Source organism: Gambusia affinis, linkage group LG20 (assembly GCF_019740435.1).
Source record: "Gambusia affinis linkage group LG20, SWU_Gaff_1.0, whole genome shotgun sequence".
Lineage (NCBI taxonomy): Eukaryota > Metazoa > Chordata > Actinopteri > Cyprinodontiformes > Poeciliidae > Gambusia > Gambusia affinis.
The window spans coordinates 17,568,106-17,591,083 of NC_057887.1; the positions used below are offsets into that span (position 1 = coordinate 17,568,106).

At 38.1% G+C, this 22,978-nt stretch overlaps 1 protein-coding gene across 6 annotated transcripts in view; it reads left to right on the plus strand.

Annotated features, from left to right (window-relative positions):
- The window catches only part of vti1a (vesicle transport through interaction with t-SNAREs 1A), a 132,112-nt gene that overhangs the window by 93,466 nt on the left and 15,668 nt on the right, over positions 1-22,978 (plus strand). The gene's annotated exons all lie outside the window — the stretch shown is intronic.

Sequence of the window (22,978 nt, forward strand, 5' to 3'; positions counted from 1 at the left end):
TTCTCTCTGATCTGCTGTCTGTGTGGCTGCCACAATAATTCCACAAACTAAATGTGAACATGTTCGCTTTGCTTTGCAATTTGTTCATCCTGGCATCCTTTCCCATCGCACGCACACACCTTTTCCTGCTCCTCCTCACTTTTGGTTTATTCCTTTGGGTTAGTCCCACCTCTGCCCTTTCCCCTGTTCCCATCTCAGGAGACATCCTATTCGTGTTTGGGTTTTTAATGTCCAGTCCGCTTTTATTTTGGCAAAGAAGCACAGTATCAAAGTTTGAAGCATGTGTACTCCCTTGGCACTGCCTAGGTTAACTTTATAGTACATATCAAGGTGAGCACAGCTGTTGTCTGATATGCTCAGAGAAACAAGGATAGCATGATATTTTAGCTGTTAGAGGTGATTTTGTTGTTTTTTGGTGATCTGATGACTGAAATTTTTAAGGGTTTGATCATTATTTTTGCGTAGCTGTTTGTGTTTTCTAGTACCTTGTTGTATTTTTTCTGGTATAGTAAAAGAGAGTTATAGTGTTTGATTGTAATGGAGAACAGGTGCAGTGCTGTATATCCAATACGATTGAGAAGTGAATTTTTGCAGCAATGTAATTAACAAACTGTGATTTGTTTGTAGACTCGTTAGTCACAGAATGATGTATATTAAGCATCTTTCTGTTCATTTTTATTAAAATAGCTTAGAGTCAATGAAAACTTGAAATTCAGCTTCTCAGAAAATTATATTTCATATGACCAGTTTAAAAAAAGGGATTTTTAATCCAAGCTATAGTCTACATAATCATGCAGAAAACTGCTGACATGACAGTTGTCAAGTAGTTTCCATGCGGCTGAGCCACCAGCAACTGACTATTCAGAGCAATAGTATTTAACTGCAGACTGTTAACACCACTGTAAGACTCAAAATTACCCTAGGGCTCCACAGTCTGAAACCCATTCTGGTTTGTAAATACCAGTAATCTATGCACACTTCTAAACTGTGTACAGGCTGATAATCCTTCATGTTTAAATAAATAATTTGACAACTTATTGATGTAATTAGTCATAAAAGTTTGGGTCAAGAGCAGAGCAAATGTTAGGTTTAGGTTTAGTTTACATATTGGAGCATGAAAGTAAAGTATTTTTGAACTCCAAAAGAGCCGGCAGTGGGGCCTACAGCTGGATACTTCTCAACCGGATGATGTATCCAAGTGTTGTATCAATGGAAAAATTAGTGGAAGGAAAAGTGTAGGGGAAAAAAGGTGAACAAGCAGCAGGGATAACCACAGCCTTGAGAAGAATGTGTACCAAAAGTAATTCAAACATAGTTTTTACCCCTATATTGTAAGACCTGGCCTTTGAAATCACATTTGTTTTTGTTGAAGTAACATTATGTGTTTAAACTGATAAATGTTCGAGATGCTGCTCACATTTACACATGAATTAAGCTCACAGCTTAATTCATGTAAAAGGATTTACAGACACATTTTTCAACTTTTTAAATATCCTTCATATTAAAATATTCTTTATTGATGGGCCTAACTTAATTTTCAAAAATTTCTCAAAGGAATGTGGCTGAATGCAAATATAAACTGTGTCTTCCTAAATGCATCAAATAAAAACAAAAACAAATCAATAAATTTTATTTACTTTGAAATACCTGTTTAGGTTTTTAATGTCAGATAAGTATGCAGTCTGCAGATAGATGATACTTTTTTATTATTCCTCTGTGTCTGTGGCCACAGGCTGCTGCTGGGACAATGACAGGGTGCGCCTCAGCCTCATTACTCACTGCTCCAGAGTCAAACAAGCACTGCTGCTTACTGTTTCTCTTTCTCACTCTCCTTCCCGCTCCATCGCTGTCTTTTTCTCTCTTTCTACACCTCGCCCATTAGAGAGTGCTGATGGGACGTTTTTTGCAGGAAGAAAAAGATGCACACAAGCCTGAGCTGTAGAGTAAGGGGTTGTTGACAAGGGCAAAGACGTGTTGTTGTTTTATATAAGGCATGCATTAGTCTGTTGAGGCTTGAATTGCTTCACTGACTAGCAAAGCCCCCCTTTTCCCTGCATTTATAGTGGGCATCCTTTTTTTCCAAGGTTAGTTCCAAGTGGGTGCAATGAAATATTGCTTCAAAATTCATCTTTGCAAAAAAGCCCAGGATTTAATATGGACAGCAAACTAAATACAGTACAAAATATTTGCTTTACCCCTTCTACAGCAATTGGCATTTCAAGTTAAAGCAAAGCAAGCAGAAACTTTGGGCATATCTTGAGTCAGACTCCTTTATTGGTACAAGTATCTCTCAGCTTGTCCAGGAACTCGTCTTCAAAGCTGAATCTCAGCATTTCAACAACAAAAAAAAAACAACAACTTTGTGCCATCACTTCTCCAATTGCTCAGGGGTCATCTCGTCCCGACATAGAGGTGATGCTTCGTTGGACCTCACTAACGCCATCCAAACCAATGGAGTTCCTATATTTTTCCCCCCACACTCCTTTAACCCTGACAGACTGTCGTTCTGACGAGATGACTGGAGATCAGTGGCGCTCTCATCCCTTGAAGTGGCTCCAGGTGTCACTCCAAGGGTACCCGCCCTTTTTGATCTGCCGTCAAGCGCCTGTCGGGCCACGGCACCCTCTGATTTCCCCGTCAGAAGGGAAAGAGGTTTTCCTGTCCAAAAGTTCCACCTCTTACTTTTGAGTGATGGGAAGGGTGAGGAATTGGCAGATGTGGAGCACATCGTCCCCATAATCATTTGTGGAGCTGGGCTTCTTTCCAGTTGTAGATATTGCCTAGTTCGAGTTTAGCAGCTATAGGGAATCCTCTTGACACCTCCACCACCCATGGGAGCATTGTATAGGAATGATCCTGATTTGATATCCCCAGCCCTGACAGTTCGCAGAACAGAAGAAAGCAAAATAAACATCAGATGAAACCAAAACATCCTCAATGATCATGCTGTGGGCCTTGTCTTGAGAACAAAAAGCATCCTCTCAGACATCTTCAGATGCTGTCCAAAGGAGGTCCCTGTTATTACTGAGGTGCTGCACAAACAAAGAGGGAAAGATAAAACAAAATGGAGGAATGGAAGTGTATATCTTCTCAGCGAACATAGATGCTGGTTTCCTTCCTGCCTTTTGTTTTATTATATCCCTTATGTTATCCCCTCCTACTGTGAGCTTCTGTAGAAATTACAGGTGAGCTCTCAGTCTGTGGCAGGCCCAGCCTTTCGTCTAGAGGGGAAAAGATAGTGGGTATGAGTGGGGTTGGGAGTGGAGGGGCTGAGAAGGAAAGGAAGAAGAGATTTGTGCTTTTGCAGTAGTGCTGTGTTGTTTGTTGAGCGCACCCTTTCCTTTGTCTGTCTGGCGATAACTTATTCAGCACAGGACCATTCATCCAGGGGTTGAGCGCAGGCGTCCGTCAAGACAGAAAATAATGAGGCGACAGCAGCGCAGAGGATAGCTTTCACCCTCTGCATACCCTCCCCTCACTCCCCTCCGTCTCCTCCTTCTAGCCTCCCATTATCAGCTGATTTAAATAGGTAATAGGGGGCCTTCTCCAGGACATTTTGAAGCAATTAGAACCTATCACATTGTCTGTTCTTTGACTCCTTTTTCCTCCCAGCATGCCATCATAGATACTTCTGGGCAGGCTTTTGCCACAGCTTCCAGGAATTTTGTGGAATGCCGCTTCATCAATAAAAGCTTGTTTTGAATAAAGAGGAAAAAAAGGCAGCTGTCATGTGGTGCATAGTTTTGCAATAGTGTCACTCGGACATTGTGCTGTGATGATGTATGTTCCTTTTGTTGTTGTACCTATGTTAATATATTTAAACCACATGTATAAAGTCTACATACACACCCCAGTTAAAATGTCAGGTGGTTGTGATTTAAAAATAAATGCGCAATCAATCCACTCAGATCTTAACTGCCATTAACCCACAATGTTTGCAGCTTTAACTGCTGCGACTCTTCTGGGAAGGTGTTTTCTAAAGTTGAGGAGGGAGTTTATGGAAAATTTTAATAAATCCAGAAAAATTTACATATTGTTCCTTTGTTCTTAAGTTATTTCCTTCTATTGCCTGTACACCATGACCACTTGAAAACCAAAGCCAAATTCCTTGTTTGTGCACACAGTATTGGGCAGTAAATCCGATTCTGAAGTGCATTTGTGTGGTCAGACACTGATGTTGGACGAGAAGGTCTGGCTCACATTCTCTGTGTTCTGTGAGGCTGAGGTCAGTCAAGTTCTTCCACACAAAACCTGCTCATCCACCTCCTGATGGACTGGAACTCAAAATTGTCCAAAATGTCTTGCTGTGTGGATGCGTTAAGAGTTCCAAACCCAACTCATAAAAAACAGCTCCACACCGTAATCTCCTCTCCACCAAACTCTAAACTTAGCACAGTGCCGTCAGGCAAGTGCCATATTCCTGGCAACTGGTAAACACAGAGTCAGCCATGGGGTGGCCAAACAGAGACATATGATTCATCAGACCAGAGAATACGTCTTTATTGCCGTAGAATCCTGTGGCGACATGTTTTACAGCCCTAATCTAACATTCGGCAATGTTCTTGGTGGTGTAAGGCTTGGATGCAACTGCTTGACCATGGAAACCATTAAATGAATCACTCTATCCATGCTTGAGTGAATTTGAAGGCCACGTAAAGTTTGGAAGTCTGCACTGGTTGATTAGTATAAAGTTGGAGACCTCTGGACACTCTGCATCACTCTGTGATTTTATGTTGCCTCCTACTTTGTGGCAGAGTTGCTGTCATTCCCAATCACCCAACTGACTGTGGAACATCTTGTAGCGAGGAGATTTTCTTACTGCAGTCATTGCATAGGTGGGATTCTAACACCATAACACACTGGAGTTCACAGAACCCCTGAGAACAAGCCATTCTTTCACAAATATTTGTAAAAGCAGAGTGTGTACCTAGATGCTGGATGTTTTACATTTGTGGCCAAGGAAATGATGGGACCATCTGAATGAACTGTTTTGGATCTGTGAGAAGATACTTTTAGCAAAATAGTGTTTATCCTGTAAAAATTCAACAAAAATATGAGAATAGAAAGTTGGTGTTAAGTTTGCTGAGTTTATAACTGGACCAAAATGCAGACAACAGAACAGGAATATTATTGCATTTATATTTTAATTAAGATAAATGAAAAGGTACTTAATATGAAGCTGGAAGACAAAAACATAGATGTCAATGAAACTAATCATCCGAGTGGGTCATAACAACCGGGCAATATTTCTCAACCCTGCACTCCAAAAGTTGTGCAAATCTAATAAAATCTGAAGATATCTGTCATTTTCAGACCTCCTTAGTTAGGTGTGCAAAGTTTCAGTCAAATCTAGTTCTGAACTTTTTGGGCTATTCCAAATCTTCATTTTCTTTTTTTTCTTTTTTTTTTTTTTTTGGGTGGGGGGTGCTAAAAAATAAAATGCTAAAAAATAAAATCTTTGTTTCTCTTCAACTGTCTAGCAGGCTCCTAACGAGTTTGGTGTTGGCTATCAGCAAGTATTTTGCACTTTTCATAATTTCATTCATATTAAAAAAAGTCTAGTTCTAGTTTTCAGTCTAATGATAGAAATCCCCAGGGCATAATGCTGGCACCACCATATTTTATTGTTGGTTTTAAATTGTTTTGGTGATGAGCAGTGTTACATTTTACTGTTAGTGATGTTGCTCTTCTTATATCTTTCTTTGCAAGGGTTCTAATGCTTGAAATATTTAGAAAAACTCAAATTTTTACTTGTCTTAATATTTTCTTCTAGCTCATCAATCATTTACTGTGCCTCTGTATGTCTGTCTGTCATCCTTGCTGCCCCCCAGGATGGTGCATTGAAACAAAGGCTGAACATTGTTGCAATGTTGTTGATGGCATGAAAGATATTCTTTGTCACAACTGGGTAAAACAATAAAACACAATCACATTTTTCTTTTCTTTAAGATAGTTTAAAGGTTTAAAAGAAAAACATTTGTAGACAACAGGAGCCCCTGTAAAATACTTAAACATTACATTGGTCCCACTTCCAAGCAAAACACCCTCTAACCTTGAGTGCTTTTATACAAAACACAAAAATTGGATTTATATTGTATTTCTGTGCTTCAATACCAAAGCCTGGAAGGCAAAAGGCCAGACCCACCCATCCCTTAGTTTGGTTTGGTGATGTTGTGAAGGCATTCCATGATGTCTAAAACACAAGAGGTTTTATTTAACAAATATTGAAGAAAAGCACTTTCAACATGTCTTATTTGCCAAAATCCAATCTTCAAATTCAATCTCAATCTTGTTTGAATTCTTTCTATTGTCATATGAAAATTGGAGTGATTCATTCCTGACAGAAGTGTCACCGATTAAAAAAAATACAGCAGAAGGGAGGAATAACCGAATCGAAGAGTGGAGCTTTTGCCTTTTTGTTATTGATTCACATCATCATTGTTGTTTTATTCAACAGATTTTATTACCCTGTGAAAGTGAAAGATGCCATTCAGTTTTGGCATTTTAAAAGAATCTTTTAAAATGTTAAAGCGCGCTTGTTTTCTTCCTTGTTTGTTCAGGTTTTTTGTGGCTTTTTCTCAGTTGTGAATTAATCTTCAAATAAATGCTAAAATTTTGATCAATTAATCTTGTAGTGATTGTTGCAAGATTAAATGCTATTAAAACAAACTAAGGAAGTAATTCGGATTACGGAACAGCAGACTCATGCAGTCACTGTTATCATTTGCACGTAGTTTCTTCAGGATTTGAAAAGGCAATTGTTAGTGTGAAAAGGATAATAGGCCAGTAATACTTTTGTCTAAAAAGACTTCTTTTATTTTTATTCTTTGCATTTTGCCCAGACTTTACTTTGTCCCGATAATAATTGAATTCTTTTCTATAAATAGTTTATAGAAAAGAATTATTTTTCTCAGTCTATTATTTGGGCTTAGGTCTGTAATTGGTGAAACTACATAATAATGTAGATTCTTGAGGTCTTTGTTATAAATTCATTCTTTGAGTGTTGGACTCTGCCCTCTCTTTGGCAGTGCTTGTTGATAATAGGACGTATTCACAAACATATATGTTAAACATTTATTCTTATTTTAGATAGCAGATGTTTAGATCATGCATAAACACTTTTCTATATGAAATGGTTTTACGTAGGTGCACACAATTTGTTGTTCTAAACTTTGTCTTTGTAGAATGCTTTTCCGGTTAAATGTTTTTGCAAACATTAGTTCATCACTCTTGCAAGATGACTTTATAGTTGGTGTTATGGTAGAATTAAGGGTACAATTAAAGACACACACTCTTTAAAAAATGTTTACAACATAAGTTGGAAATTTTATTGATGGTTTAGTATGAAAATATTGCTTGTAACCACAGCTGTATGTGGTACATCAACCGTGCCAAACCGTGTAAAGAGTAATATCAAAATAAACAGCAGAAATTGTGCTCATGTTTTCTTGGTGCTAATCTATCTTTTTTTAAAATGCTTAAGCTCTTTTGTGTTTGATCTTGGTCTTAGTTTTAGGCTGATAAAAGGCTTACGTACCTTGCCACTTCATCATGTGGCACATTTTTGTTATAAATTTTTCTTCCATCTGTCCTAGGACAGACTTAGAGAAGAATGACACTAGTTACACCAATTCTGGTAGTGACAAAATTGCAAAACGTGACGTAAGTACCTGCATTGGTTTAACATTGTAGCCAATTTTAGTTTTAAATTTATTTTTTGTTAATCTTGTTAATGCATTTTTAGTCATCCCCCTCATACATTTTTGCCTCGTTTCAATCATTTTGATTAATAATTCTAATCCTACTCTATTACTTTATATTTAGTTCCTTTTTATTCAGAAAATACCCTCAAAAACTGAGGGAAAAAAATGAGCAATAGAATTTACCTTGATTTATTGAGATAAACCTTAATATGCCCATTCCACTCTAAAGTTGGAAATATCTGAATATTTTCTATAAATTGTGTAATCTACAGGTAATCCCAACCTAAATGGAACTATTTTTCTATTTGTAGGTTTTCCACTTTGTTTAAGCATCTCTAATTTAAACGTAACTTTCTCATTCCAAATGGTTGACAATTAAAGTTAGCATAACTTTTTAGGTGTTAACAGACACAAAGCAAGTGGATAGCTTGACTCTATCAAAGTGTCTTTGTTGGCAAAAACGGCTAAGAAATTAGCTAAAGTCAAGTGCATTCCATACTGAAGCTGCTGGCCTGGCTTGGGCTTTTGGGGAGTGTACCAGCATTGCACTGCTGGTAATGACAGGTTCCATGTTGCCCGTGGCTTGTGGCCCATTGCACTGTTTGTTTGGAGAGTGGTGCTCGGCCGTGAAGTGCTTGCCCAGCTGGCACAGACGCCGTGCCCCATTGGCCCCAATGGCTGGGTTCTTTCTGGACCACACCAGCCAGGCAGACTGGCATTCAGGAGGCTGTGGGGGAAAGACACGGAGAAGGGAGGGTGTGACTGAGGGACGGGAGCTGTTGGCCTTGCACCTCGGTGCTATATCGGGCCCGCTGCCAGCTCTAGAGAAGATTTCCTTGCTCAGACCACAATCTTTGCGTCTCTTGGGCGACAGGGATCACAGTTTGCACCTAAAGGGTCAACATCATCCCATTGTGACCTGCCTCAGCATGAAGATCCTTGCTCACACCACAGCTCTGCAAACCCTTTATAGGCCTTTCTTTTATTTGTATTCATTTGTGAGCTAGCAATGTTATTGTGACTGGTTACATTTTCCAGAACACATTAATCTATTTTTTCTTATTTGCTTGTAAAATTTAATATTATGACTATTAAAAAACAACGTTATTGTAAAAGAAGTACGGTAATTAAAATTTCTACAATTGTAGCTTGAAAAATAATTAGTTTCTGGGATCCCACATACTGTTTATGACTTTAAATTACCAGGATCAAATCACATAACATATTGTACTTTTAAGTCTACCTCTATCCCAAACTTTCCACCTTCCCGCCCTCAAAAACCTATGGCAGTGATCCCTGACTATTACTATTATTATTTGAGTGTACAAGCATTTCTACCAAATCAATTACACAGGGCTCTATAACAGCACAAACATCATTAACAATATATATAGCTTATTTATTTATAAAGAAATGTTTAAGAAGTTCTTGTAGTAGTTATAACATAAATTGACTTGACTATTATAGTTTTTGTGGTTTTGTGTGATTTTTTTTGTAAAGAAAATACATGCCCCTACTGTTATGGATTGATTCTAACCCCAACTTTTGGAACCGGTGTAATATGGTGTCTTCTAAATGATATACTAGCTGATTAGGTTCTATTCTATCAGCAATACAAAACAACCTAGAGATGGCTATGGATGAAAGATATCCTCACAGTTTGAAAGATTTAGAGAACTTTTGCAAGCCAGAGAAAGCAAATATTGTCTAATCAAAAAAAAGGGCTTGCTACAAGACTCCTTACAACCCCAGATAACTTTGCCCTAAGTGATATCGTTATCTTTAAGCTAATCTGGATACAAATTGCTGCAGCTGTCACACAGCTGCCCCATTCTTGCCTGTTAGATGCAAGCAACACAAGAAAAATATCCAGTTCTTCCTAAAATAACACTGAATTCTGAAATTCAGAGCAGCTCAGCATTTAGAGCCATCTTGTTTGTTTTCTAAGAGTTTGCTGGGTCCCTTGCATACATCCTGTTAGCCATTGTGTAAACCATAGCCCCCCTTACCCCACATTCTGATGGCGCCATGGCTAACATTGCTTCACTGTTACAAGGAAGTTGTGAGGACACTGATGTCTTGGCCTTGCATCCGAGTGTCATTTTCCCAGCCTGTTTGTGGAGCCCGCCAATACCCTCATTCTCCTCAGCTGACCTGACTGCATCATGGAGTATCACACACATGTGAGGAGCTTGATATTCCAGCCAGCAGCAAATGTTTTCCTGCTGTTTCTGCTGTATTTGTCCTCTGTCCTGGCTCGTGTTTAGGCTCTGTTGGGCGGTTGTTTTTCCCTGAGCATCTAGGCCAGGACTCTCATTTTGTTTAACAAGACGTTGACGTACACTCATCCCATCTAAAAGTTCCCTCGTGGTGGAGCATTTAAAAAACAGACTAGACATAAACCATTTCTAAACACTGGTTTCATTTTACCAATCTTTAATTACATTGTAGCAACCGAGGTACAGAATTGAAGCAAAGCACCATGTTATCAAAGCATATAATAGCGAAGGATACCACAGCTGAAAGCCAGTGGGTTTGGAAAAGAAAAAAATATCATACATAAAAAATCTTTAAGATATGTTAAGGTGTTAAGAGCCTGCACATTTCTAAGGCTGTCTGCATGATTTTTGTCATTTTGTTTTAAAATGTAGTGTATGATTATAGCTTTGTAATTAAAAAAAATACAAGCCACTGTTCATTCACTTGCTTTCATAAAGTCCTGCATACAACCCTGTGAAAAAATATTTTCCCACTTTCTGTTTTTCTTTTCATCAACACCATATAAACCCAATGTGAAAACACAGCTGCCCTAATAACTAAAAAGTGTTTGCCGACAAAGTGTTTGCTTTTAGTGTCTTTTATGCCACTGTGGAGGAATTTTGCACCCTTATTTCTTCTATGAACGTTTTAGTTATGCCACATTGAAGCATTTTCAATCATTACCCCGTTTAGGCAGCATATAAATTGCGTTTAAGTCCGGTCTTAAGTTGCACCACTCCAAAACTTTTTAATCATTGTCCTTCTGCATAACCCAAAAATGTTAAAGCTGAAGATTACTAACTGATTTCCTGACTGTGTTCATAGAAATTTTATGGCAAATGTTCTGGCAAAATTAATTTTCTTCTCAATGACCCTGACTATTATAGTACTACTCCCAAGTTTGGCTGTAGGGTTCTTGTTTCTTTTCTGAAAAGATGTGCCAGTTTTGATGTAACTGGACAAATAACTTAAAATTTCTGCTGCCATCAGTTCAGTCGATTATAATGACCTTATAATTACTTTTGGCTAATCTCAGATTGGCCTAAGCGTGGGGTTTTGATCGGTACACCTTTGAACTCTCCCATGAATCTGTTCTTTCCCAGGCTGTTTCATTTGGTTGAATGTGACCCTCTGACCTTAACTAAACAGAGAGATAAAGTGCTTTAATTGTTCTGGGTTACTTTGTGGCCTCCTAGATGAGTTGTTTGGCACCTTTGGAGTAATTTTGGTTGGTCAGCTGTTCTTGGCAGATTTCAATTCATGTTTTATGTCTTCCACTTTGGTTTGCAGTGTTCCAAAGCCCTAGAAATAGCTTTAAGTTCCTGTCTAGACTAATAGTTGCCATTTGGTTCTCATTTTCCATTGGGTTTATATAATTAGAGACATGATGTGTTGTTTCTTTTATATTTTTACATGCCTTATGTTGTCAGTCAGGTTATGTTTAAGGGATTTCTTAATTGTACAGGTCTGGGAGTAATCAGGCCTGGGTGTGGCTAGTGGAATTGATTGCATCTTTCTAGAAAATGCGGTAATCACAGTTGATTCACTATTACCTTTTTAACATAATTACACTAAGGTGGTTTGGATAGATTTCTCCCCTTAATAAATGCAATCACTACTTGAAAAAGTGCTTTTATGTACAGTATTCAATTGGATTATCTTCATGTCATGTTAAAAACTAATTGATCAAAACCTTTGAGAAAAAATATTGAATCACTGTTGTGACACTGTTACTAATTATTAAACTATCTTATTCGCTTTACACCTTTCTTTAATTTATTTTTCTCCCCATGTAACTCCATTGCTCACATTTTTAGTTTATCTTCCAGTGACAACCCACAGTCAAATAATTGTAGGTATACAAACCACGGGGTTGCATTCCCGTTACACAGACTCTCGGTGTATTACGATGTCATGAAGAGTGTCATTGTAGCCCAGAGCGATAGACAAGCCTTCTTCCAGCTCTGTGACAAAGGCCTCTGTGAGGTCGTGACCAAGGCCAAGACTATCAGTGCTATTAGTCTAGCGGGGAAACACTATAACAACGAACCCTGTCAAATAATGGTGTCAACAGTGGGATTGTGCAGCTTCATTTGTGTAAGGAATGTCCCTGTTTTAATGGTGACTTGTCGCTGTCTATAGACTCAGTAGGTCAGATTCTGCCATGTTTCTCTCTGCCTATTGTGCTTTTGAATTGATTTTACCATCTATAAGCTGCACAAGGATTTAATATTTTTACTTTCTATAAACTTTCCAAAGTCATAAAGGTCAGTTGTGAGGGATAGATAGCCTAAAGACTTAGGTGTGGGTGAAGACATGGTGGCTTTTTTCCCTTCCTCTGACAACTTGTGCTTTACTACTTTTTTTGTTTGCCTTATCAGAAAGTGTACTGTATTCTTGAGTTTATGGTTTAGGTCAAGTTCTGGCATCAACATTAAGCATTTCACATAAATCTTATTGTTAGTGCACACATTGCTAAAAAGCTTTCAAAAATGTATAAGTTGTTTATATAAGTTGTTCTTACTGTACTACATTACATTGTACTAATTGTTTCTAATTCTGATAGCAGTTTAAAAAGCTAAAATAAGATTTTTTTTGTTCTGAATATATTATAACAATTAATTATTACAATATATATTTAATAAAACAACATATTTGAGTCTATGTAAGAGAAATGAAAAATGTTTTTTTCACAGTATGTTTCCACACTGAAGGCTCATAAATGCAGATGTGAATTTTGATATTTGCGTAAAATTTTCCGCTGCCGTGGCGTATCCTCCGAGTTTCCACACTTCCTTCTCCTGACTTACTGGATAAAATGGTTTCTTTGGCTTCTATCTGCCCTTCTGCTCAGAGTATTGCTTCCCCCCTCTCTTTGCTGCTCCACATCTTTCTCCCTTTTCGAACAGTAAATGTTAAGATCCAGGAGTGGATCAATGGCTCTTATCCTTTGATGTGCCGAGACGCATTACGAGAGGTGAGTTCTAATTGGAGCAGAGAGTTAAGGATCGATGTTGGGTGTAATTGCCTGACACAGGGATGGGTGTGAGACTTTATTATCATTAATATTTAGACATAATGTGGGTGGACTCGGCCCAGGCTAAATGTACAACAACTGTACAAACCTTTGATCTCTGGAGGTAAGCAGATCGATGGGAGTTTGTTGAGGAGTGGTCAAACAAGAAGAGATGGTGGAAGTGGCTGGCTGGATTCACAAGTTAAGAAGATTTTTCTTCAATTTTAGTCTTTTACATCTTAAAAGGCTGCAGTAGATCTTAACGAGAACATAAATGAGCGCAGAAGATTAAGTTTGGTTAATAATTAAGATTATTTGTTTTACAATTTTGAAATAGAAGCAAATACTTCAGCGTTAACCCTGCCTTTGCCCTTTTAATTTACTACCATTAATTTAAACATAATTTGGTCAAGATTCCTTCTCATTAAGAGGTCCTCATATTTAGAACAGTTTATTATCAACAGAAGTATTAATATCGTAGAGATTTTAATTCCCAGGTGAAACAATACAAAAACAAGTAGTGAACTCTGATTTATACGGGCCTATTTAGAGGTGGAGAAGTAGTTTTCTCTAATATGCATTTTCAAAGTTTTTTGTCTATATAAAAATTCACCATATATGTTCATGTGTGTGTGACAGGAATCTTTAATTTAGCCAAGGACTAGGTTTGTAAATTAGCCAGTATGTACAAAACAATAGTTGCTCTGTTTTTACATGCCTCCTTATTGTGCTGTTCTTGAAAAACGAAGAAATACTTGTGTTTGCCTTTTTGACACGGTCTATTGTTTGTGAATTGTAACCAAATATGATGTAGGAGGAGTCCTTAAGGGAATCCGGGTGCTACCTTGGTGTCACCAAACACAAGTCAATGTTACCTAATATTTTTGGATAAAGGAGAGAAATGGGCCTGATGGAACTTTCTCCGTCTAACAGCATGACCAGAGGGAGCAGAGAAGATCCCCACAGAGGAGGCTGAGGGCACACTGAAACTGTGATGCTGTTATGTGTCCTCCCAGTGCTGTCTCTGCCTCTGTGTTCGTCTCAAAATGGTTCCCCAAGGACTGATACCTTAATCATTGTACTTAACAGACAAAGATGGGTAACAGGTTGCACAAAAACAGGTGTGTTAGCTTTCACGTGTGTGACCTGTTGTCTGATATTGGACGGGCTAGGGAGAATCCCTCCAGGAACCAGGTCATTGGGATCGCTGATTCACCAATGAGTTTGAAATTTGAAGTAGCTCTCATGATTTTCACATAATATGTTAGTGTGCTTTCATTAATCAAAAATCTAGGAGTGGGGTTTTCCACCAAAACTCTACTGCTTAACCTGGGCTGGTGCTAGAGCCATTTCTTTACTGGGTGTATCAAATTACCAGCTTGGTTTTCCACAGCCAGCGTGGAGCCACATCATTCATCGCCAAAACATTTCTTCTTGTAAATGTTTAACACACTCTGTCGCATTCAGTGAAAAAATACAAATTATACACCGCTGCATAGAATTTTTCTTGTGTTAACACATGTTCATCTGGTCACTGAAAGGGTTTATGGGTTACCAAATTGTTGACCAAATTTCAAACAATACTCAACAAAAAAAACATTATACTATGTTCCTTCAGACCACTGATAACTGTTTCTTGAATGAAAGTTTCTATCTTTTATTCACATATTTACCAACTGAGAAGTGACCCCAAGTGGCTACACAAAACGCAACAAACCCAGAAAAAACATGAACACAAAATACAAAAAATAAATAAATATTGCTCCTACATCTCTGACATGTAGATAACTCTGTGGAGTTCAAAACAACTTTTAAAGCAAGATTTATCAACACTACTGACTCAGTTAATATAACAAAAAGTACAGATTTTAGAAACTGGGTTATTAGTGGTCTTACAGGTGGAAAATAATCTGTTAGTGCATTAACACACTTAAATAACATAATAATAAAATAAATATTGAGAACATATGAGATGGTGAGCTTGTGTTATTACTACAACTGACAGTTGTATTGGCTGTTTTTCTCAAAATTAGGCTATTCAAAAGTGAAAATAACCCAGAGGTATTAAACATGGCCTGGCCTTCTAGCTCCTAATGAAGGCTGTTGTTTTTTATGGCTCAACAAAGACTTGGTGCTGAAATAGCACCAATTTAAGTGTACCAGAGTTGGTACTTGCAGCAGTGGAAAAACAGATAACTAGTGCTTGGCAAACACTCGCACCACTTTTGCTCTGGAATCAGTTTGGAGTAGAAAACTGCCAGAAAAAAGCAGAAAACTAACATTAACAAATCAAGGAAATTACCATCTAACTATTCACAGATTAACCCCAGATTGGTTTGTCAGTTTTTCCCACTGGCCCCTGGCACCTGGATAGTTGAGATTTGAGGTCTTGCATCTATTTTTCAGAGATATTCTTTACCAAGACCAACATTCATCTTATATGATTTTTTTATAGTGTTAGTTACTACAGTAGACTCCCACCTATGTACAGTTCAGTATTCACGGATTCACATTTTTTTCTTTTTTGTGGAAAATGACTCCGAATTATTTAGAAAAATTGCCTGTTCAAGGATTTTTTTTGTAACACATGTCTAAAATATTTGGAAGATGCTTTGGAAGCTGAGATACCTCTGTGCAATGCTAGTAGCCAATCCAGGATCAATTAATGATCCTGGATCATTAAAATGAACGGAGATAAGAAAAATTGTAGATATGAGCTTCTGCTGCAGTAATAATGCATATTGAGGTATCGTTGTTGGTTTAACTATTAAGAGAGTTGTGAGCATCTTTAGAGGTCTCAAGTATTCAAAGACTTAAGTTATTTGTGGATGATTGTGGGGTCCATCTATTTAATGGTACCTATACCATTTAATCTCATTACATTTTTAAAGAAAGTGTATTGGGACAGACTTTGTTCTAGTATCCAACCCCTCTTGACTCCAATTCATGCTGTACCTCAAGGTCCACTCTCACGTTCAGTCTATGATCAAGCAGACAAATGCTGATTATACTGTGTAGATAGGAAACGTTACAACTCCTGCTCCCATCTCGCGCTAGGCATCCCCTCATTTGTGTTGCCAAGGTTTTGTGACTAACAGTGGCTCTTTTTCTCTCGGGTCATGTCTTTCCTTCTTTCCATTCCTGTCCTGTCTACATCACTGACAGTACAGTACATTCCACTGACACTAGAGCCATTGTGGGAAAGTTTGAGGTTGTGCAACAAATGGCCCATTATGTAACATTTTGATCATTTTACAAGCGTTAGCTGAGTTGACTCCATGATATTTGTATTTCTGATGAGGTACAAATGTGAATCTCAATAAATTTGAATAGCTATAAAGTGATATTGCATTTTAATTCTGTTAATTTTGATGATTATGGCTTTCAGCTAAGGAAACCTCAAATTTCAGTTTCTCAGAAAATTATAACATTATATATGACCATTAATAATTTAGAAAAGTATTCTAATACAGAAATATTTTGGCTGTGATCCCTTTTGATCATATTTTATAATTTGAGATCTGTTTGTATTACCAGTTACTAATGATAAGGAAGCAGGATTCTTTGTAGCATTCAGCCTTATTGAACTCCTAATAATTTTATCATTAAAATATCATCCTTATCCCCATTACAATGTTTTCTTCTTCAAATCTGTACATTTTTAAAGTCCATGCTTAGCCCCTTGTAAAACCTTTTCCTTTATCGTAAACATTGAAGTTGACTCAGTTAAAAGTATGCTATCTTTTGAGTATTTGTGTATTAGTCCTATTTTGGCTGTGAAAGTTGTCTCATGCCTGAGTCTGCGTGGATGAGGGAATGAGATAGGAATGAGATGAAGAGGAGCTTTCACAGTCAGAGGCGTCCCCATCTGTTCGCCTGAGCCTAATTGTTCCTGCATGCGAAGACATGGAGAGAAAAAGGAGGAGAAAAGCAACTGTACTCATCCCCTGTCCCAAAGTTATTTCTGTAACATTAAAAGACTGCCACCAGCATGCTCAAGATTATTGCCATGTAAATAGTGGCACTTGGCTCGATTCCCCACTAATGAATGTCATTTACTCTTTTAAACGAGGATTAATTATCGACAGAGGACCCTTCTCTCCTCCCACAGGGAGCATGTCGCAATTAGCTGCCAAAGGATGACTGCTAGCATTTCTGTTTTTAAAGTATCTATATGTAGGCATATGCTCTTGTGACGAAAACCCTTCCAATTAACTGTCTGTATATTTCTGAGCTAAATTTGAGAGACGGGAGAAAAGGCAGCTGATGTAAGAATAATACCTTTACCTAAACTGGAGCATGCAGGCCTTGTATTCAATGTTGTTGCTGGACATTGTTGTGAAAGTAAGGGAAAAGAGAAAGTCATACTACTTTGGAGTTAGCCTCCTGGTTGCAAAATAATGCCAAAAAAATAAACACAAGCCTCAAATTAGATTTCCCAAAACATAGCATTCCCTCTCATTTTACACACCACTGTGGCCTGCAGACGAGAATAGAATAACCAGTGAAATCCGCCTCAGGAACCGACTGGCACAATCACAAGAAAACTTGACAAGGAAGGGATCTCTTCATCTATTATTATTAATCTTCATAACTTCTTTAAAAATCAAGCTAGATTTTTTCTTTTTTTAGCCTTTTTTTTTGTACCTCCACTGTCAGATCTGCCTCTCTTTGCTTTTTTTTTCTGTCGCAGAAGCTCTCATTCCCCTTTTGTGAGCTGCTTGCTCTGATTCCTGCATTTGAGGGTTATTTCTCCTCCCAGAGGGAGTGTTTCAAGTTTTAACCTATTTCATGAGGTGTGTTTAGTGAAACACAAGACCAAAGATTCACTGATGAGAGATTTTGTGGTCAATTTTCAGTCACCGTTTTGTTACCCTCTGATTCTCAGATACTAATTTTAGCTGATTTCTCTCAAAGCTCCTCTATGTAATTTTTGCAAAATTCTATTTTCGACATATTTGTTAAAATTTTTGTAAAAAGAGACAGATAATCTCTGAATAGATGAAGCTCCTCCCTGAGCAACTATTGCTATTTGAAGAAATATCTGCTGTCATCGGTTTTCATGCTAACTAGTCTAAGCATTCACTGCAGCATCTGTTGTGGTGAACCATCTGTAGCATAGCAGAGAGAAAGGGGGAGATTGTGAGCAGCATGCACATGAGGATGATTGACAGAGCTAAGGCTCTCCTCCTGCCTCTGATTGGTTGCTTCTGATAGAGCAGTCATAATGACAGCAGGTCCATGTCTCATAGCATACTGTCACGACATAGTGATAGTTTTAACAAATATGTGAAAAAATGTTTTATTATTTTTTTCATAAAAGTTACATACTTCTGCTATGAAGTGCTACAAATATTGATCTTTATAACTAGTCAGTTTGAAGGAAGACAAAGTCTGGAACTAGTTGCAGTTACCAGGATAGTGTCCTCTTATATTTTCCCTTCTTCCTCTTTGTTTTATGACGTGATCTGGTCGCTTCTTACTGGTTCGCCTGCCCTAAATCTCCCCTTCAAGCTTGGAAACAAACACAGACACGGTCAAGAGATGTTTGTGTTTGAGATTCCTGAGTGCATCAGTGTGACAGTGATTAAATGAAGCATGCTACATGCATGTATAAACTTTTAAAGGAAGATGGACTTCTGATTTACACAAATTCACTGAACTGCTGACGTTGTTCCCGGAGCAGCAGGTAAACAGCAGAGAAGCCTCATGTTTTCACTGCAAAAAAAGCAGTCCTAAATAACGTTAAAAACTAAAACCTTCCAACGTCAACACTCTCGTACCTATTTTCACTTCTTCTCCTTACTTTTCCTTCTATCTTTCTGTCAGTGTCAGGGTGAGGGGCATGCTCCAGGCTGTTGCAGGTTTAGCAGATTCTGAGGAGCACAGGAATAATTTGAGATCCGCTCTGTTTCATCATCCTCTGCTGTCAGAAGTTTGTTTCTGAAGCAGGAGCCTGAACATTTGCTTCCTTGGATGATCTGTCACAAGTGGCACTTTGTTGTGCAGTTGTATTTGTCTTTGGCAGGTTTTACACAGTAAATATGAACAGAAATACACAGCGATACAGTGTGCAAAGTCTTGTTTCTTGTTTCCCAGAACTTGTTTTATTGTTGCTTTTGATTTTGGTTTTGGGTTTTTTGAGGGAAATTTGTTCTTATACATTACATTAAATCCCCAAAATTAAATCCTTTTATACTACTTATATACATTCATTTCACTCTTCCCATTTATAGCGACTCCTAGTAAAGATGAATGAAGACACCTCAATTAAATTAAGTTGCAGTATTTTATAGTAATAATGCTCTCATACCGACTTTTCTTAAAAGATCATCTTTAACAATCAAGAAAATCACTGAACTCGTCCATATCTGCAGTCAGAGCAATAAGAGAGACATTTAAAAGAGCCAACTGTGCCAAGCAAGTCCATCTTACCTCCAGGCACAGTTAGGAAGACAGTAAGGCAGCAAAAGCACTTCCCAAAGCTTACAATTGGAGAACTGTAGCAAAGATTGATCTTGCGGTTCCCATGTTGCCATAACAACCATTAGATGGTAAATCTAAACGGTTGACGCATAAACTCCAGGTAGGTTTGGCATAAAAAAAAAGGCTAAATATGTGGCAAAGCAAGTTGGCCTAATGGGGAGTGAGACCGTGGGAACCTTGTTCACATGCAAAGTATAGTGCAGCCTTTAAATGCCAGAGTGTTTCGAATAATGTGCTGACTTGTCGTGGAAAAATGAAAAATAGATTCTCCTTGGCTCTCTCAGGAGTATAACAAATGTCTACAATGATTACAGCAGGGTCACATGTGCGTGTGGTACCAAAACTGCAACTTTCTCTGCCACATTTTTCTTTCACTCAACTTTCCATTAATATGCATAGATAAAACATTATCTCTGTGGGTGTGTGCGTGTGTGTATATATGTAAATACATAAATGTAATTACAATTAACATGTTTTGTGTTAGTGTAAGTTTAAACTACAGTAACAGGGTTTGTTTCCAATGTTGTACCTTTTATAGTTCAGAGGGGGAACCTGAGGAAGTGGATATGAAGTATTAAAAAACGTTTTAAAGTGCCCATGTAAGGAAGGTGTAAGTGAATAAACAGATAAACAACCAGCAGCCTTTACAGATCGACTCCCTCTGGCTGCGGGCCAGACAGGTACTACCTCCGGCATAGTTTTGGAAAGGGCCACAGCAAGCAAGGGCTGCCTCAGAAGTCAGACAGTCTGCACATTTTTGCTGCTGATGGCATACCAGGGGCGCCATTTTCCTCCTTGAGACAGACAAGCCAGAGGATCTGATTGGCCTTCCGCCAATATGCACTCACAAAGGCTCCTTTGACAGCAGGTCAGCCGGTTAACCAAGCAGTAGGCAGAGGGAGACAGCTGGAAAAAAACACTTCTGTACTCTTTTGCTGCATGATTAAAGAGTCCTACACATTTTAAAAGGTGCATCATATTCTTGTTAAAAATGTTAAAGCAAACATGTACTTTTGCGCTCCTGCAAACTGTGCTGGCCTCACATCCCGAGACATAGGTCTGAGTGAATGTTGTTGAGCAAACATGACCCGTACTTGTACATTTTCCGTCTGGCCTTGCATCTGTGTTGGCCTGTGTAGACCTCCAGGCTGCCAAAAGAATACCATAAGTATGTAAAATAAACATAACCTATAGCTGTCAAAAATCTTTAATATTTTCCTCCTCACTGATACGGTTCAAGTATCTGTGGTGGAGGTAAAACTTTTGTATTCTGTTGCAGTAGTTTTTTTGTTGTTGTTGTTGTTGTTGTGTAGATTTAGAGTAACTTCCTATTGTCAAAATTTAAGAATGTTTTAAATTAGGTATAATTTACATAACACAAACGACAACTAAAGCCAGAATCAAGCACATGTAATTTTGTGTCTGCGTTTTAACAATGATAAAATAAAAATGCGCAATGGTTAGTTCATCCCTGTTGTAATATTGATGCAGCCTCGCAGCATTGTATTTTTATCATAAAGCTGTGTAGGTGCTGACACGGTGCCGTTAAATAGCTGTTGCACTGATGTTTAAATGCTGCATTGTTAACTGACGTGGGGCAGCCCTTTGCTGACCCGGGAGGTATTTGCTCGTTTGATCATGGGGCAGCAGTTTTAATGTATCGAAGCAGCTCCGCTCCGTAAAGCCCCCAGTATAGGGAAGAGGCTGTGGGCCAAAATGGACGAGGGATCCATTGGTTGTAGGCCTGCAAGTGTAGAAAGAAGGTGATTATAAAAATATCTGTTGGTCAGCAAGGCCAAAGGGGAGGGTGCTGACCCTGCATTTCCACTTATGCAGCTATGGTGGGTGTTGGTATTTCCGGGGGTTGTTGCGAGGGTTGTGGAAGAGATGGAGAATAAGACTCTATTGATGAGCAGATTAAATATTTCCATCATTGTCTGTGTGCAAGGGTTTTAGTTCTACAGATCTCTGAGTATTTGCATGTTTATTTGTTTTGGTTTTTGTTCTATTTAGCACCAAAAATGTCCAGTTTCAATGACTACAGTAATAAAACATACAATCTTGCTTTTTTTATTCCAGTGAGTTACATGTTTTTCCTTTAAAATAAGCTGATGAACACTTTTTTGGCTATAAGATCATAAAGATAGTGAAGAACTGAAAACCTCAGTGTCAGTGAAAATATTTCTCTTTTTACCTTTTTGTCTCTGGATAGAATAATCCCAGTTCGCCAACTGACAGTCCAACAAAAGTGTTGAGAAAGAGAAAAAGCAATGACACACTGTACAAGTTTGTGCTTACACCAAGGGACCTATGTATCAAACCCCTGTTTGCACTAAGGGTAACCAGACTCTGGCCCCTTAAAAGAAAATATTGAACCCCCACACACATCTTTATTGCCTTTTCTTACCCTTCTGTCCTCTTTCTCCTTTTCTGTTTGGTTTGTTTTGTTGTTCTTTTTTTTATGGAAACTCTTTTGGACTGGCAGTGACCATAGATATCAATGGGGGGAAGACCTGCAAGAAAACTGGCTTCGCTCAGCTAGACCATTAATATTTGATGGATTGGTCCCCCATGAATTTCCCATAGCATTCCATACTGAGCTTATGATGTGCATGAGACTGCAGAGAGTTTATTTGACTTGAAGCCCAGCTCACAGTCAGGTTCAGGATCATGGTAATCACATGGATCATTGGCTAGCAAGTAAGCTATTTTAACAATTATGTCCAGTTTGTGTTTTTTTGTGTGATCGGTGTCAATGTTGTGCACATTTACATGCCTGAGGAACTAGTTCTAAGTCCAGCTGTCACATTAACATGACAGAAGAATTGTGCAAAAAGTTACATTTTGGTAAATATAGTTATTATTCTGTAATCCAGGATCCTGGTCATGCCAGTTTTGGCCAATCGTCGTCCTTCAAAGCTATTTTTGAGTTATTAACAGAATATGTTTTATTTCTGAACAGCTGACCGTCCCAAATAGGAATTAGAAAGAATAGAATGATTTTTATTTGTAAGTTAAAGGGGAAATTCAGTCTATCAGCAAGTTGCAGGTGTACAACATTTTCAGGAAAAAAACCTTAGTCAATTTTATGAAAACTTTTGCCATTTTTATAACCATTTTCCTCCATATTTCCTCAAAAGTGTAAACTGTGAAGAAAAAATAGATCTGCAGTGGTTTGTGGAGGTTCTAAAATGATTTGCTTATGAAAATGGAAGGGAATTACAAATGGAAAAAATGTCAAGGTACTGGTATCCAAATTGGTGAAGGGTAGATTGGTTCCTTCTCATGTTTTGTCTACATATTTACTGTATTGTATTTTAATTAGGGCTGAAAATGCAATCCGCTGGAGTGACTGTTGGAATTTCTGTATGACTTGTGAAATGTATAAATACTTGAATGTACATGTTTATAATTTTCAAATTTGCATTGACTGCAGGTACATACTCCAGAGCAAATACATTTCTTTTTCTTTTTAACAACATTGCCCAATACAGAAACTAAGTTAGTTTCTGTA